The sequence below is a fragment of the Diabrotica virgifera genome, chromosome 7, assembly GCF_917563875.1.
Source record: "Diabrotica virgifera virgifera chromosome 7, PGI_DIABVI_V3a".
Classification (NCBI taxonomy): domain Eukaryota; kingdom Metazoa; phylum Arthropoda; class Insecta; order Coleoptera; family Chrysomelidae; genus Diabrotica; species Diabrotica virgifera.
In genome coordinates, this window is record NC_065449.1 from 223,061,175 (window position 1) to 223,072,813 (window position 11,639).

Below are 11,639 nucleotides of genomic sequence, written 5' to 3' on the forward strand. Positions count from 1 at the left end.
TCATTAAATTGTTTCTGTAGTTTGTATAAAACAATAACTTAGGTCAAATATATAAAACAATTTATGACTGACTACTTGAAATTCAGGATTTTCAGGAGTAACATTATATAATTTAGTTAATTCAAAAAGTTTGATTCAATATCACTTGAAATTGTTTCAACATTCAAGTTAATGCTTGATAATTGACAATACACTCTTCATAATAGGTTTACATTCTCTTGATTATACTTGCGTTCCAACAAAAAAAGCTAAAGGCTGCTTTCATATGGAATATAAGCTTCTGACCATAATGATCAAAACGTTTCCATATATATTAATTAATATATTAATTAAAAAAATTACTTTTTCTCTTTTCTCGATTGCTTATTAGTTTTTATTGTATACTATATATATTTTTTCAGTTATTACATCTTTATATTTATAGAAATAAAATAGTACAATACTTATTGGTTTTTTATTTATTTACCCCGATATTCGACTTTAAAGAATGTACTGGCTGGTTTTGGCTGGAATGTACGGAATGTTTTGGCTGGTTTCCAAGACAATAAAAATTGAAAATATTGACATTCGATTTTAACATACAGTTTCTTGTTGATCACGAACATTTTTCATCCAAAAAGAATTGGAATCCGTGACGGTTACAACGGCTGTTATTTTTCGATTATTTTACGAAATAACGAATATAATGAATTAGGAAATACCTCGACAAACAAGTAATTGGTAATAGGTTTTCACCCAAAGTAATCGAAAGTAGAACTGGAAGTCGATATTGGAACTCTTCGTGTAACTTTGCGTCGATTGATCTACGATTTTACTAATTTTGTCATCTTGTTTTACATTCATATCATATTTTGAGTGACTTTAAAGCAGTACCTACGGTTGTAACTCTAAAACCGAAGTCCGATGTCAAATTTCTCATCTTTAATACCATCCATGGGTTATAAGCTTTCATTCGACACCTCATTTGTCATTCTATCTGTATTAGTAACTGAGGAGTTGTATTCGCGGTGGGACGGACAGACAGTCATGAAACCAGAAGTATATATTTGTTCTCGTCTTGCGAATGCGTGTCGAATAATATATCACTTGTGCTACTACGGTGACTTTAAAAGAGTACTTCCGGTCGCATTTCTAAAACCGGAAGTCCTATGTCAAATTTCCCACCTTTAGTACCATCCATGTATTATGAGCTTTCATTCGACACCTCATTTGTGATTCTACCTGGTATACTGACGGAGGAGTTACATTTCCGGTCGGACGGACAGACAGTCTAGGTCAAATGTCTCACCTTGAGTACCATCCATGGATTATAAGCTTTCATTTGACACCTCATTTGTCATTCTACCTGGTATAGTGACTGAAGGAGTTATATTCGCGGTCGGACGGACAGACAGCCTATTAGGTCACACCAAGTCGTTCAAATTCTCACCAACTTGTTCACACTTTTTCAAAATTGGTGAAAACAACAAATTATATTTTGTATCGTTGTATCAATATAAGCCAAAAAGAATAATTAGTGAATGTCACGCCACTATAATATATTTTATTATTGGTCTTTCAATGCTAAAATCAGGATAAAAAAGGTATTTTATCCATGGTTTTAATCAATATAATTCTCACCATTACTTTGTGTTGTATTTGCAACCTTTTGTAAATCAAAAATAATTCCACCATATTAAGAATGTCAACAAAAGCCGGCCCTGCATGCAACCTTTCTCTCAGTGCAACTAAAATTTTATTGATACACGCCAGAAATGTGCGAGACTTTTCTCAGTGTACTCGCGTGTACACTTGCCAACTCGATACTAAAATTAAGTACATGCTAACAACAAAAGAATCGCCGTCCGTGTCGGTTCTTGTGAGAGATATGTATTCTTTGGTATTAGATATTGCATAGGTAAATGATATATTCCCATGCTTTGGCTAATATTTGTTTGACTGTGGCAGGTGGACGACAGCAGAGAAACGTTTAAGGCTTCGATTAAGAACATTTGTGAGTATTTTATATTCCTGCACTTTTATTTTATATCCTGCACAAAGTAGAGAACTGTATCCCTACTCCATTTTATCAGACTAAATGTTATAATTTTGGAAAAGGAATAAAAGGAAATAAAGGAAAACTATAGAGGAGAAAGTTTCACTTATATTTGCATCATCAATGAGCAATTGTTCCGTGAAATATTTTTCATCGGAATTGAGCTTAAGCTTAATTTTATTTAACATTCGTGCTATGGTGCTTCTCAGAGTCCTTTCTCAGTGCGACACAAGTGACAGAAAAAAAAGGTACGTCCGTGATACATACACAGTTATAACCTTTATCCCAGTTGTTGGTAGATGACGCTATAATCCAAAGGAAAAAAGATTTAGTTATTTACCCATCATTTAATTATTACTTACATATTAGATGTTATCTATACAACTATAATTTAAAGTTCTTCTCAGTCTTTCAGTGTGCCATTAATGACGTAATATATTATTGTAAGAATGTGGAGAATCATACCATGACATTTTAGGGACACCCCGTTAATCTGACAGTTGTCAGATCGTAATCGTAATTTGGTATAAAAACAAATCAATTGTGTTTATTTTATTTATAAAAAGGTATGTTCTTTGATGTGTATAGTCTTATAAATTGTACAGATTATAGTCGTATACATAATACATAAATAATTTTTTGTTCGATTATAGCGCCATATATCAACAACTAGAATAAGGGCTGGTTGTTCGAAAGCTAATCAACAATAATCACTATCAAATGTTTAATTACTGTCACCAACTGTCAATGTCAACTTTGATTGGTTTGCTGAAAACATAATTGATTATAATTATGAGATTAGTTAATCAATTAACATAACAATTATTAACATAATTGATTAACTAATTTCATAATTGTAATCCATAATTATGTTTTCAGCAACCCAAACAAAGTTGACATTGACAGTTGGTGACAGTAATTAAATATTTGATAATGATCATTTTTGATTAGCGTTCGAACAACCGGCCCTTATGATCAGTTTATTTGGATTTTGTTGATTTCTTTTTGGCAAGTTTTTGCTTGGCAGTTGGCGCGAACTTAGGCGAAGGCAATTAGTTAGGAATATTGGAAGAGCAGTACTCTACTATTACTAGAACTCCGTCTTTTTCGTCAATTTTTGGATTAGTAATGTTGTGATAGAGGAAATGTATAGGTGTTTCTTTCATGGATGTATTATAAATATTTGAAATGGCATTACTAGTGGTTAAAATGACATTCGATGACTGTTCTGACATCTGACAAACTTTTTTTTTATTTAATGAAACTCCAACAGGAATCTTATGATTATTACTACCTGATCATTACTATGATCAATAAGCAAGTTAGTTCTATATACAAAATATTATAAAAAACTTATCTAAGGTCATATTCAACAATATTCCTTAGGTTCTAATACATTACAGTACCACTAGCTAACGTGTACACTTTAGCCGCACTTTGCTCTGCTTTTTCACTTTCACGCACTTGAACTTATGGCACTAACTCGAACGGCTTCGTTCTCTTAAGTCTTCTTATCTGGTTGGCGTTGTCTAGGAGATTGATGGCCTCGACATTCACATGGTTGGAGTGCCTTTGTTCATGACTCTCGGCAAACTTACTTACTGTCTGGATAACCGTATCCATCTGGAGGTCTCGATGAAGATCACAGTTTCTGAAGTACCATGGAGCTTTGACGATGTTCCTTAATACTTTATTCTGATATTGTTGTATAATTTGGATATTACTTTCTTTTGTACAGCCCCATAGCTGTATCCCATATGTCCATATCGGTTTAAGGACTTGCTTATACAATAACAATTTGTTATAAGTAGACAGAGTGGATTTTTTCCCAACAACCAGTACATCTTTCTGAACTTAATTTCTAATTCTTCCTTTTTTTCTTAATATGCGCTTTCCAACGTAGCTTGTAATCTAATGTCATACCCAAATATTTTGCCGTATTTGCATAAGGTATTTGTTTTCTATTTATACTAACTGGGATATGTTGTTCTCTTTTGTTAGTAAAATTGATATGAACAGATTTTGTTTCATTTAATTTGATACGCCATCGCCTGGTCCAGATGTTAATTTGTTCAACAGAATTCTGTAGCATGGTTGCTGCTTCCTCGTGGTTTTGTCCAACTCCTAGGATGCATGTGTCGTCTGCAAATGTCGCAATTGTGTTAGGTTCTAATGATGGAATATAACTGGTATAGAGCAGGTATAGTACTGGCACCAGGACACTTCCTTGTGAAACTCCAGCTTTAATTTCTCTTAATTCTGTCCTCATTTTTAACTCGAAAGTATCTGTCGGATATATATGATTCTAGTAGTTCAGAATATTGTTTTGGTAAGTAGCATCTCAATTTATGATATAATCCGTCATGCCACACTTTCTCAAAAGCCTGCGCTACATCTAGGAAAATTGCAGAACAGACTTTTCCTTCTTCTAAAGCTTTTTCTACTATATTTTATTATAGCTTTCCTTGGAAGTTGCTTTAACACTTCCCCAGTAATCAGATCAAATCCAGGAGCTTTCTTTGGATTTATATTTTCTTTTATTTCCAAATATACTTCTTTTGGAGTTACAGGGCTAATCTCCATTTCATCTTATCAGGGAGCTCCCAGTTAGTTATTTCTTGTTCTTCATGTGCTTAAAGAGTATTTTCTAGGTGATCAGCAAACCTGTTGGCCTTTTGTATATTGCTTCTTGCCCAGCTACCATTAGTATTTCTAATTGGTGGATTCTGTAAGATTGGCCTTTTTAATCGTTTGGTAGCCTTTCATAATGAGTAATCAGTAGCGCTATCATTTGATAGTTCACTTAGGTAGATGCTAACCGATTCGTATTTAATTTTTTGAATTTCTCTTTTTAATTTTTGTGTGGCAATATTTAGTCTAGTTTTGTCAACTGGTGTTCTAGACTGATGCCACTTGCGTCTCAGTTTTCTTTTTTCGGTTATCATTTCTCTGATTTCTTTCGGTTAGTTATTTCCTTTTATTCTTTCGACACTGTTCTTGCTGTTGTTCCAAGCAGCTTGTACATTTTTATTGAGTAGGTTTACTTCTGCCTCTAGTTGATCAACGGTTCTTAATGGAACTGAGAGGTTAATCTTCTCTTCAAGGTCTCTCTGGAAACTTTTCGAGTCAGTATTTTTGTTAACAAGTCCAGGAGGTCTTTCTTTTTTGATAACAGTGTCACTGAGTGTGAGAATAATTGGAGAATGGTCCGACTTCATATCAAATGCCTCTTCTATCTCTATGTGTCTTGTTGAAATATTTCTGATTACAAAGAAGTCGATAAGGTCTGGGATTTTATTTGTGTCAGTAGGCCAGTATGTTGTCTTTCCCGTTGATATTCCGTCGCATTTTATGTATTTCATTGCTTCCAAAAATTCTTTCTTTTTGGTGGTAGTCAGTCGTGATCCCCAATACGTATGTTTTGCATTGAAGTCTCCTTCAAGGATAAATATATTTCCTTGACTGGTGAGGAAATCTACATATTGATTTTTCTTGATGGCATGTCTTGGCGGACAGTAAACCGCTGTGACAATTACCTCATAGTTTTTACATTTAATTGTTACTGATGTGGACTGAAATTCTTGAGTTCTGTATCCCATTTCCTGATAGTGCATAATATTTTCTTTCATTATTACTGCACTCATCTGACAAACTACACTCAAAAAATGATAGCAGAAAGATGGCAGGAAATTATTAACCCAACGAAAGCTCTAGGTTATGATTTAATTAAGGGAGGGGAGCATAAAGCTATCGTAAACTAACCAATCTCATTAATGCCGCTTTTAGATTAAACTATATTAAGAATGTGGAAAGTGTACCTATAAAGAGACATGTTAACCATAGACGAGGCTAGTCATATGCCACCCAATTCATCGGGGTGTAACGCCGATATCAAGGACGCCATTGGTCAACATTCATTTGGAGTGGTCTAGCCATCTTTGTTCGTCATATGAGCGGTATCGCTTAGTAAAAAGAGATCGATAGACCACCGATCAACTGCCGCACGTCACGCTTTTTTGCTCAGTATGCCTTGTTTACGGTTAACATGTCACTTGACAGAATGTATTCAAAACAGGTAAATCAACTACTGAAACAAGAAATATGATTCCGACAAATCAAGCTGGGTCATCATTTTGACAAAATATTATCCAAAAGTCATCATAAGAAAAGGAAGAATGTTGAATTATATTCGTTGGCTTTGCACGGGCCTTCGATAAAGTCTGGCTTAACGCTTTAATCATCATGCATCTTCTTATGTCCACTACTGGACATAGGTCTCTCCCATTTTTTGCCACTCTCCACGGTTCCCGTGCGTCTTGTGTCCATTTATTGGATATTCGTTTAATGTCGTCCATTCAGCGTGTTGGTTCATTTTAAGTCCTTTGTTCTCGCTACGTGACATGCTCAATTCCATTTCAGCTTGGCTATACGTTCGACGACATCAGTGAGACCTGTTCTTTTCCTTAGGTTTTAATTCCTTATTTTGTTTTTTTTTGTCACGCCGAGAATCGATCTTTCCATGCGCCTTTGTACAACTCGCATTTTTAGTGCTGTTGTTTTTGTGAGCGGTGGAGTTTCTGCTCCGTATGTCAATAGAAAGAACGCATTGGTCAAATGTCTTCCGTTTCATTATCGCTTTACTTCAATAGATTTACTTTACATCTGAAAACGAAAATACACAAAGAGTATTTAGAAGTTCTGCAGTTTGACATGACTTTTATCGCTTGATAACGGAGTTGCTTATGTAGCTACCTTAGGAGATGTATTCCAGCAGCTTTTTAACATGGCGATAGACAACGCTTTAAAACAGAGACAACACACCAAGAAGAAGATATAATTGAGTAATATGAAAAAATGAATTGACTATTTATAGAAATGGATCCCGCATACCAAAAAAAAGTTGATTAATAGCAAGCTGAACATTTGTTAATAATTTAACAATGTCTAGTCGGACAAACTTTGATGTATGGGAACACTGGAACAGGGGAAGTTTTAATTGTGGAACAGGTTAAAAATTTGGAACGTCAGACTACGAAAACGTTCCATGTATTTTGTCGGACAGAACTTCCAATTGATTTGTTACCACTTCAATATAATCTTATGCAAAAAATTAGACTGGTGTTTATCACCAACTGGGCATTTTAATAAGTGGAACACGAATGTCAAATCACAGGAATCATGTTGGTTAGTAATAGCAGTCTGATTTTTGCATGAGAGTTTAATGAAAATGTAACAAATCAATTGGATGTTCTGTCCGACAAAGTGCATGGGACGTTTTCGTAATCTGACGCTTCAAATTTTTAAACTGTTCCACATTTAAAACTTCCCCTGTTTAAGTATTTCCGTACATCAAAGTTTGTCCGAATAGACACCGTTAAGCTATTAACAAATTTTCAGCTTGCTATTAACCAAGTTTTTTTGGTACGCGGGATCCAGGTCTATGAAAGAAAACACTGCCCTATCGATTTATAGTAAGTTGTTACTTTAATAGCAAATATTGAGACCGTTCTGGACTCATGGAAGATCCAAAAACTCCAGAACCAAGTAATATCAAACATTGTTGATGCTCCTTGGCACATGGAAAACAGTAACAGTAACCACCATAAGGGCTTTGGAATGAAAATTGTGGCCAGAACAATCAAGAATATCACAGGATGTAACGAGCAACAAATATATAGGTACACCAATATTGAGGCAATTGAGCTCCTTCAAAGTACAATGCTAAGTAGAAGACTGATGAGAACAAAACCGTTTGAATTAGTTTTAGTGAGAAGCAGAGCATAGCACTTGGGCGTGTGTTGATGAATTTATGATAGAATAGTTCACTATTCCGTTAGTGTAGGTAAGAGATGCATATGGTAGTGTTTAACTAACTTTAAGGGTTGAAGGGGTAATAATAATTAAGGCTATATTAATATTATTGCTCCTGAAAATATCCCTGTATATTCATAAAAACCAAAATTTAAAAAAGATTCCGATGATGAAGAACACATATCGTGGGAATACTGCAAAAACTGACCAAGTCAATTTTTATCGATTTTTAGTTTATGTGACCAAGTCACTCCAAAGAACTCACCGAATACCTGAAAAAATTCCCAAGGCAAAATTATAAGGTTTGATGCTGCAACACACATAACATACAAATGTCTATGTCTGGGTATGCGTATCAACAGACTGGAAGAAATGAACATGTTGACTTGGTCACTTTTGCATGAAATATATTTTATTCATGTCAACATTGAACTGCGACAATTGGATATTATGACTTGGTCACTTTTCTATATTTTAGTTTTATCTATACGTTGTATGTTTATTTGTTGAACGATCACGTGTTGGAAAAGTAGATATTAAGTTTATCTTTCGTTTTATCGTATAAAACAGCCATTTTAATATTGTGCAGCATAATTTTTTAGAATCTAGACATTCTTACATGGAAGTAGATTACATGCACAGTGCCATAGAAAATGCTAAAAATAATGTTCCAGTATACACTATGCATGATTAGTTACACATTTTTAGACTGGCCGAAACAAAAAAAAGTGATGCATATAACGTACAGGAGTTAAGGTATAGGTATAATGCGTTTCTTGATATATGTAAATACTCTAGCTGCTAATGTAGGTACTCTTAAAAATAGAACCATTGACGAAAACTGAAATCGTGTTAATTGGCTAAAAATTATATGTATGTGATATGAAGAAGACAAACCGCAATATATTTTTTAAGTACCTATATAGTGATCCAGACTTTCTTATGTTCAATGTAATTGGGCGTACTAAACGAGTTATAAATCTTATAAAAGAAATTCAACTACTATTTTACTCCAAAGAAATTCCTAGTTCTAAACTTAAAAAGCAGGATCCTCTAAAATTGTGTAGACAGGAACAACTCCCTCTGAATTCCATGCTTGAGTATCAGTCAATACCATCAGAGTGGGAAGATGTTGCTCCAGAGCCATCAGTATTGTCCGATTCGGATTCAGATTAATTCTACTAGAGAAACGTTTACGTTTTTGTTATCGTTTTCCAATTTAAAAAATAAAGTAAATGTTTTTATTTGAAACTTCAGCCTTACACTGTAAATACATAAAATTAAAAGTATTTTCTTTGTGATTTATTATTGATAAATAAGCATCTTTTTGTGACCATGATTTAAATTTGAGCAAATTTCTACATCAAAAAGTGACCAAGTCAATTTTTTTTCGAAAATCAAAAAGGTTAATGCGATTTTTAGAGCTACTTAGAATCCACTAACTTCAACCATTTAATACCTGGAAAGAAAAAATACATATCCTTTTAAAATGATTTAAAAAAAATTAAATAAAATTACAGAATATTCAACATCAATTATCTCGAAAGCACGATATTTGACTTGGTCAGTTATTGCAGTATGCCCACGATATTTGTCAAATTATTAATTAAATGAAGAAGAGAGATGTTTCCATATTATTTTCTTTAATAAAAATTAAAAATTACTGACAAAAACGTTAACAATTAATTTTTCTTTTTTTAGTTCCATCATATTTTTAATTACTGGATATTAGTCCTGTCGCCAGGGGGGGTACAACGGCCTCGTTAATTCAGATGGACTTACCCAAGTTTTTTTTATGTATTTTGACCCGTAGAACACGAATTTTTTGGGTAACAGTTGATCCGGATGTCGATAAGATTGTTATAGACCAAGAACTTGAGGAATCAAATAACAGCGATTTTTGGCAAAACAAAACAATATTTTGTATTTTTTGGGTCATTTTAAGCAAAAAATATTTCTACAAGTTTTTTAGTAGGATGCACAGTTTTCGAGATAAACGCGGTTGAACTTTCAAAAAATCGAAAAACTGCAATTTTTAAACCCGAATAACTTTTGATTAAAAAATAAAATAGCAATTCTGCTTAGCGCCTTTGAAAGTTCAAGTCAAATTATGTCGGTTTTGATTATTTGCATTGCTAAAAATTTATTGTGTTATTGTTAAACAAAGCTACAAACAACTAGTGCGTGAGTGATGTTTCTATGATTTCTCATTTAAAATCGAACGAGTAGGTAGAATAGGTACTAGTGCAATCAAGACTATTTCTACGTTACATGCGTTAAAACGCATGTAAAAGCACGGGAAACCCTACGTGTTTATAGCTTTGTTAAACAATAAAAAAATAAATTTTTACCAATGCAAATAATCAAAACCGATATAATTTGACTTAAACTTTCAAATGCGGTAAGCAGACTTGCTATTTTATTTTTTAATCAAAAGTTATTCGGGTTCAAAAATTGCAATTTTTCGATTTTTTTAAAGTTCAACCGCGTTTATCTCGAAAACTGTGCATCCTACGAAAAAACTTGTAGAAATATTTTTTACTTAAAATGGCCCAAAAAATACAAAATATTGTTTTGTTTTGCCAAAAATCGCTGTTATTTGATTCCTCAAGTTCTTGGTCTATAACAATCTTATCGACATCCGGATCAACTGTTACCCAAAAAATTCGTGTTCTACGGGTCAAAATACATAAAAAAAATTTGAGTAAATCCATCTGAATTAACGAGGCCGTTGTACCCCCCCTGGCGACAGGACTATATCCGCCGACTGCTCTGTTAAAGTAGATAACGACCAGACAAATAATTTCGCAAAATTTATCATTTTTTAGAAACACTAAATTAAATTATTGTAGTTCCCGCATTTCTGCCAGATAAGAGAAACCCAGAATTTTTTGTTAGTGGGTGTTATCAAATGAATGAGTGTTACATTGTGATTTGTGATATTATAGTTTTCCTGTCTGTGGAATATTATAAATAGTTCATCAGTTTTAATTTATTACAAAAATCAAAATTATTTCCTTGCTGTTAGTTGCCTTGGTGTGGGTTGCGCTAAGCAAAAATGCAGTTTTGTTTGCAGAGGTAAGCTTGGTTCTTATTTAGCTCTATTACTGCTTATACACATGTATCACCTTTTTAAATATTTGTGTTAATATTTTCTATATTTATTCATCTCACGACTAAAAATATTCTATCAAATTCATTTGGTCAATGCATTTTATTGTTTTCCATGTCGTCTTTTAATTTTCCAATTCGATCCAATGAATTCGACAAAAATATTTTACCATTCATTTTATATTTGGATATTTGCTGGATATGATTTGCCCTTTTAATTTTTCTCTCTCAACCAAAATTGGTTAATATTTTTAAATATGTACTCTAAAGCAACATTTAAAGTAATTGGTTGATATTGTGTCAGCATAAAAAATCTACTTCATTTAAAAGCTTACACTAGTGAGTTTTGCTACTACTCTATCCCAAAAACATATTCTTCTTCTTTTTCTTATTCTCCTTCTTTGGTGTCACATTAGGTGCCCGAAACATTGGAAATTATACTGAGAATTGTTTACGGTTTCAGATAATCGGGATAGTTATTGGTCACCGCATATTCCTGTCCAATCGCGAATTTTTTCTTGGCCTATGCCATCTACTTCCTTTCAATTCTGCTAAAGCTCTTAATTTCACCTTTGATGGTAAGCTAAAATATTCTGTGCCGGTCTCTTCTAATTTAGGTTAGAAATAAGTTGCTTATTGATCACATTATTTGATCAGATTGTAATGTTCTTAAACATCTTAC